General features: G+C 43.0%; 1 long non-coding RNA gene across 1 annotated transcript; it reads right to left on the bottom strand.

Moving 5' to 3' along the window:
• Window positions 1-438: 438 nt before the first annotated feature.
• Window positions 439-2887, bottom strand: LOC127526143 (uncharacterized). Its single transcript, XR_007933764.1, has 2 exons — window positions 1881-2887; window positions 439-691 (listed from the first exon to the last, which is right to left on the bottom strand). It is a non-coding gene; the product is annotated as an uncharacterized LOC127526143 (long non-coding RNA).
• Between the last annotated feature and the right edge of the window lie 4165 nt (window positions 2888-7052).

Raw genomic sequence — 7052 nt, 5'->3', positions numbered from 1 at the left:
TTCAACATAGATTTTAGCTTTCTATTGTAGACATCTTTGAAAAATGTTATGTTTAAGAAAATTGACATTTATCAGTAGACTCTTTCCAACCAACAGTTAATAATAGTAACCAATGTAATCATTTGTATATAGCCTCTGCAAACTCCTAATTGTAGCATAAGGCTTCAACAAACTGCTTCCATCAGACTCCATTTCAGACAAGGTGTTTAGTTTCTACCCATAATTTGGTGGCTTGTTTGGCTTCATTTAGTGTGGATCTTCTCCAGATGGTCTTTGGACTGATTACCCTCTAGCTACCTTGTTGGTTGATATCCTGACAATATTGTTCATCTCTCCCATCTCTGGACATGATCTATACAATTTTATTTTCAGGATGTTACTTCATTCTTGACAGAAGTTTGATTGTCCAGTTTCCACAGCTATTCATCATTTGCTCTGTTAGTATACGAGTTACAGTTGCCTCTTTCCTTCGCTCCCTCAGTGTTCTTGGCACATTCATTCACATGCTTTGGATTGTCTCACTGCCTTCTCCTTGCAGATTTTGTTTAGAAATCTATTAATAAGATTCTGTTCTTACATATACTGTACTTCTCCTACTAATGTACATAGTTTTTTTTCTGCTCCTGGCATTCCCCATTAGACATCATTGCAGACAAACTAACAGTGGCTTCTCAAAGGAAGAACACCCTTTCTCCAAATTATTGTTTGTCTACTTTTATAACTTAATTCAGCATTCAGGATTAATAAATCATCCTATACTACCATTGATGAGTAGACAGCATTCATTCATGTGATGGAAAGCTGGAATGTTATGGCCTGGTGACTATCACTTCACTGATTCACCTCCTTTTCCTTTCATTGTCCACTTGGGGTTCTCTACATGGCTTCTTTCTCTCTGGGCCACCCTAGCAGCAACGATGTCCAATTCACTGATCTATAGGCATGATTTACAGCAACGGTTGCTATTGAGATGTGTTTGAATGGTTATATATGAAGTACTCTTCTGAAAATGTTTTAACATATTCTTTGAGTTATGTGTTCTATTCTGATTTCCTTATGTCTTTTCTAACATAACATTTGATAAAAGAAAACATCCATCCATCCATTTTCCAACCCGCTGAATCCGAACACAGGGTCACGGGGGTCTGCTGGAGCCAATCCCAGCCAACACAGGGCACAAGGCAGGGAACCAAGAAAACATCTTTGTAATAATATTAGAGAAAAACATGATTACCCAGTGTGGCACCCGGATGGGGCTCATGCCTGGCCGGGACGCCCAGGAAGACAGGAGGAGGGCTCATTCCTCCTCCAGACCACGAGGGGGCATCTGCCCTGGTTGTATTGGGGGCCACGGGTACAGGGCTTGGAAGCCCAACCCTGTAGGGGTCCGTGGTCACCGCCAGGGGGCGTCCCCCTGCCTGAAGGACCCTGGACCCCAGTACTTCTGTCACACCAAGAAGTGCTGGGGGGAAGAAGAGAGGGAACACCCGGAGTGCTTCCGGGAGGACAGCCGGCATTTCCGCCACACTGGGGCGTGTCCGCGGGATTGCCGGTGCACACCTGGAACACATCCGGGTATGGATAAAAGGGGCCACCTCCCTTCATTCGAGGCTGGAGTCGGGTGGAAGCAGGACAAGGTTCAAGAAAGACAGAAGGAGGCGGTCCGAAGAGGCAGAGTGGTTGGCCTGGACTTTGGGGAAGATTGGGGTTTGTGGCACAATAATTGTAAATAGTAGTGTAAATAAACGTATGTTGGGTGACATGAGCGTGTCTGCCTGTCTGTGTCCGGGCCAGTCACCACACCAGATAAATCTACACTTGGACACAATGACCAGAGCAAGATATGAACCCAGTTGCTTCCATTTGTGATGAAGCAACACCAGCCACTACCTTGTAAGTTCGTCCTTTAGGCAGCATCTCACAATATCTGCCTTGTTTAACAAGCAAAATCTACCTTGTACCTGGTCTTCCGGCTGGGATGCGCAAAGACATCTGAGCAACAGATGTTGTTCCGTGAAGGAAAGGGGAAAAATGTCTCAGTGCAAGCTAGGAGAGCTCATGAATTAGAAGGGACTACTTACCACAGAGTGGTCCAATTTAGACTGTCCATGTTGGTACACTTCTTTTGGCTTTCTTTTGGGTCATACAGCAAGATATGATGCTGGACTAGGTAATTGGAAGGAGCTTGGTGAAATGAATAATATGATTGGTGGATGGAATCTCATAGGGTGTATAAAATGAAGAGAATGAATGTCTGCAGTGGGGAGGGGAGTTTATCTTCTTGACTTAGGTTGAGTCTGCCAAGTGGCAGGGTATGCCATAGGCACCCCTGAGGTACCTGAATGAGTTGAGGAGGAGGTATATGTTCTCTTGGTTTTATCTCCTATAAACAAAGGATGCACTGAATGTTTCTTTTATTTTTAGTTATGCCTGGTTGAAGGAAGCCCTTGAGGGTCTTTGGAGTAGGGCACATTTTGTTTTGGGGACGTCGAAAGTCCTATGCTGTCCCTTCTGTGCTATTTAAAGAGGAAGAAGGGAGATGGAATAGAGTTCTGGCATTTTTTATTTGTTTTTATGTTTATCTTTATTTTTTTTGTGTCAATACATAAGCTGAAAATGATCGGACTTATGGATGTGAGTGTCTCTCACTTTATGCTCAATATGAAAACAAATTGAACACACTTCATATTTTCATATCACTTATTTTTTTTAAATAAAGAACTGTCTCTTTGTGTAACATCTTGTCTGTGTCTTGCTCACTCACTCTGGTTTATCTTTGGTATATCTACTTGATGCCCTAAGTCAAGCCATTGCCAGAAATGTGCAGGTATGGCATTACAGAATGGATTTCAAATACACTTTGAAAAAAATTAAACAATAAAATTAGTAACACTTACCGTGCAGTAGGCAAACAAGAACAGTCAGTCTGAGCAAGATAGCTGGGCCCATGGTTTTGTTCCAAAGTTTATAACTTGATATTAAAAGAAACTAGAAAAGATAAATAATAAATTATATGAAAGGTGAGTGAAAATTTCAAATTAGTAAGCTTTATAGAAAACCTTGAAGTAATATCAGGACAATTTATTGGAGATTAGCCTCCATTTCAGTTAATCAGTACAAATCCTTTCATCCGTGTATTTTGAATTCTGCTTTGAAACAAGTCAGATGCTATAGGCAGCAGCAGTTGCAAATCAGAATGCTGGACACACTGTCAGTCTATCACAGGACAGGCTCACGTTAGGGGCGACTCAAAAGTCACCAGTTAACCCAGTGAGAGGTGAAAAGGAGTATGTGGCATGCATGACATCCACTCTAAGAAAATGAGCAGGGTGGGAATCAAACTCAAGTCCCTGGAGACACAAGATCAGTTTGTCATTGAGCGTTTAATAATACATACTGTGTAATTTTAAGTATGTTCTTTTATGTAAGGGAATTACTTCCAAATAGACCACAGCTTAGATGCAAATTAGAATGATTAATTAGGATAAGCTTCAGTAATACATTTTTTAAATAAGTAAAATTGCGCTATTTTTTAGTACATCAAAGACTTTGTTCTTAAAGTTAACACAAATACAGCACCTCGATACGATTCAGCTCTATCTGCACTTACCTTTCTCACATCCAAGTCGTAGAACCAGAGATCCTTGTCATAAAAATGAGAGCCCAAGATGATCATGCCAACATATCTTCTGTTTACCTATCTCCATGTGGCAGACCTTCAGACTCTGGTGATGATTACCTTTCTGTGTATTTTTACTGTTTATTGTTGATAAAAGGCAGGCTATAAGTAAATAAGACATGGGTTACTGTCACAGACCCCTGGCACAGTTAATTGATCCTGATATGACCCACCATTTGTTGCCTCAGCTTCCCCTTGCAGCAGACACCAGAATCAATAGTGCAGAGCCTTCATGTTGACCTCTTTACACTATTTTAATGACATTTGTCATTTTATTTCAAATATAAATGCCCATTGGTTAGACCGTGTTCATCTCACAAATATTTGTTGGAAGCATCAGCCCCATTGGTTTTCACCTTTGTAACTGGTTGGTTGTGTGTGAATCTGAAAGAAAAAGAAATAAACTCTCAGTAATGACACAGACCAAGAGAATGAATACAGTAATTAATGATATTAATGTTTCATCGTGTTGGTCCCAAGCCCAGATAAATGGGGAGGGTTATGTCAGGAAGGGCATCTGGTGTAAAATTTTGCCAAATCAATATGCGGACAACAATACAAATTTCCATATCGGTCGAGCCCCGGGTTAACAACGACCACCACCAGTACTGTTAGCCAACAGGGTGCTAGTGGAAATTGGGCTACTGTTGGCCGAAGAAGAAGAAGGAGAAGAAGAGGGGGGAGACGTGTCCGTAGGCAGGAGGAGAGGAGGAAAGTAAAGAGAGTGGAACTGAAGGTAGGAACTTTGAATGCTGGCAGTATGACTGGTAGCGCAAGATATGATGGAGAGAAGGAAGGTTGATATATTGTGTGTGCAAGAGACTAAATGGAAGGGGAATAAGGCCAGATGGATTGGAGGTGGATTCAAATTGTTCTATCATGTGTGGATGGGAGGAGAAATGGGGTAGGGTTTTTCTGAAATAACAGTATGTCAAGAGTGTTTTGGAGGTGAAAAGAGTGTCAGACAGAGTAATGATTATGAAGCTGGAAATTGGAGGTGTGATGACGAATGTTGTTAGTGCATATGCACCACAAGCTGGGTGTGCAATGGGTGAGAAAAAAGATTTTTGGAGTGAGTTGGATGAAGTGATGAACAGTGTACCCAAGGGACAGAAAGTGGTGATTGGAGCAGATTTCAATGGGCATGTTGGTGAAGGGAACAGTGGAGACGAGGAGGTGATGGGTAGGTATGGTGTCAAGGAGAGGAATGAAGAAGATCAGAGGATAGTGGATTTTGCCAAAAGGATGGGCATGACTGTGGTGAATACGTATTTTAAGAAGAGGGAGGAACATAGGGTTACGTACAAGAGTGGAGGAAGATGCACACAGGTAGATTACATCTTATGCAGAAGAGTTGATCTGAAGGACGTTGAAGACTGCAAAGTGGTGGCAGGGGAAAGTGTAGTTAAGCAGCATAGGATGGTGGTCTGTAGGATGACGCTGGAGATCAAGAAGAGGAAGAGAGTGCGGACAGAGCCAAGGATCAAATGGTGGAAGTTGAAAAAGGAAGACTGCAAGGATGAGTTTAGGGAGGAGGTGAGACAGGCACTGGGTGGCAGTGAAGAGTAACCAGACAGCTGGGAAACTACAGCAGATGTAGTAAGGGTGACAGCAAGAAAGGTGCTTGGCGTGACATCTGGAAAGAGGAAGGAGAAAAAGGAAACCTGGTGGTGGAAAAGGAAATTCAGGAGAGTATACAGAGGAAGAGGATGGCAAAGAAGAAGTGGGATAGTCAGAGAGATGCAGAAAGTTGACAAGAGAACAAGGAGATAAGGCGCAAGGTGAAGAGAGAGGTGGTGAAGGCTAAAGAAAAGGCTATGATGAGTTGTATGAGAGGTCGGACACTAAGGAGGGAGAAAAGGACCTGTATCGATTGGCTAGACAGAGGGACAGAGCTGGGAAAGATGTGCAGCAGGTTAGGGGGATAAAGGATAAAGATGGAAACGAATTCACAAGCGAGGAGAGTGTGTTGAGCAGATGGAAAGAGTACTTTGAGAGGCTGATGAATGAAGAGAACGAGAGAGAGAAGAGGCTGGATGATGTGGAGATAATGAATCAGGAAGTGCAACGGATTAGCAAGGAGGAAGTAAGGACAACCATGAAGAAGATGAAAAATGGAAAGGCCATTGGTCCAGATGACATACCTATGGAAGCATGGAGGTGTTTAGGAGAGATGGCAGTGGAGTTTTTAACCAGATTGTTTAATAGAATCTTGGAAAGTGAGAAGATGCCTGAGGAGTGCAGAAGAGGTGTACTGGTGCCAATATTTAAGAATAAGGGGATGTGCAGGACTGCAGTAACTACAGGGGAATAAAATTGATGAGCTACAGTATGAAGTTATGGGAAAGAGTGGAAGCTAGGTTAAGAAGTTAGGTGATGATTAGTGAGCAGCAGTATGGTTTCATGTCAAGAAAGAGCACCACAGATGCAATGTTTGCTCTGAGGATGTTGATGGAGAAGTTTAGAGAAGGCCAGAAGGAGATGCGTTGCATCTTTGTGGACCTGGAGAAAGCATATGACAGGGTGCCTCGAGAGGAGCTATGGTATTGTATGAGGAAGTCGGGAGTGGCAGAGAAGTATGTAAGAATTATACAGGATATGTACGAGGGAAGTGTGACAGTTGTGAGGTCTGAGGTAGAAGTGACGGATGCATTCAAGTTGGAGGTGGGATTACATCAGGGATCGGCTCTGAGCCCTTTCTTATTTGCAATGGTGATGGACAGGTTGACAGACAAGCTTAGACAGGAGTCCCTGCGGACTATGATGTTTGCTGATGACATTGTGATCTGTAGTGATAGTAGGGAGCAGGTTGAAGAGACCCTGGAGATGTGGAGATATGCTCTAGAGAGGAAAGGAATGAAGGTCAGTAGGAACAAGACAGAATACATGTGTGTAAATGAGAGGGAAGTCAGTGGAATGGTGAGGATGCAAGGAGTGCAGCTGGCGAAGGTGGATGAGTTTAAATACTTGGGATTCAATAGTACAGAATAACGGGGATTGTGGAAGAGAGGTGAAAAAGAGAGTGCAGGCAGGGTGGAATGGGTGGAGAAGAATGTCAGGAGTAATCTGTGACAGACGGGTACTAACAAGAGTGAAATGGAAGGTCTACAGGACGGTAGTGAGACCAGCTATGTTATATGGGTTGGAGACGGTGGCACTGACCAGAAAGCAGGAGACAGAGCTGGAGGTAGCAGAGTTAAAGATGCTAAGATTTGCACTGGGTGTGACGAGTATGGATAGGATTAGAAATTAGTACATTAGAGGGTCAGCTCAAGTTGGACGGTTGGGAGACAAACTTAGAGAGGCGAGATTGCATTGGTTTGGACATGTGCAGAGGAGAAATGCTGGGTATATTGGGAGAAGGATGCTAAGG

This window comes from Erpetoichthys calabaricus, chromosome 17, assembly GCF_900747795.2.
Source record: "Erpetoichthys calabaricus chromosome 17, fErpCal1.3, whole genome shotgun sequence".
Classification (NCBI taxonomy): domain Eukaryota; kingdom Metazoa; phylum Chordata; class Cladistia; order Polypteriformes; family Polypteridae; genus Erpetoichthys; species Erpetoichthys calabaricus.
This window is presented reverse-complemented; position numbering and strand designations above follow the sequence as displayed.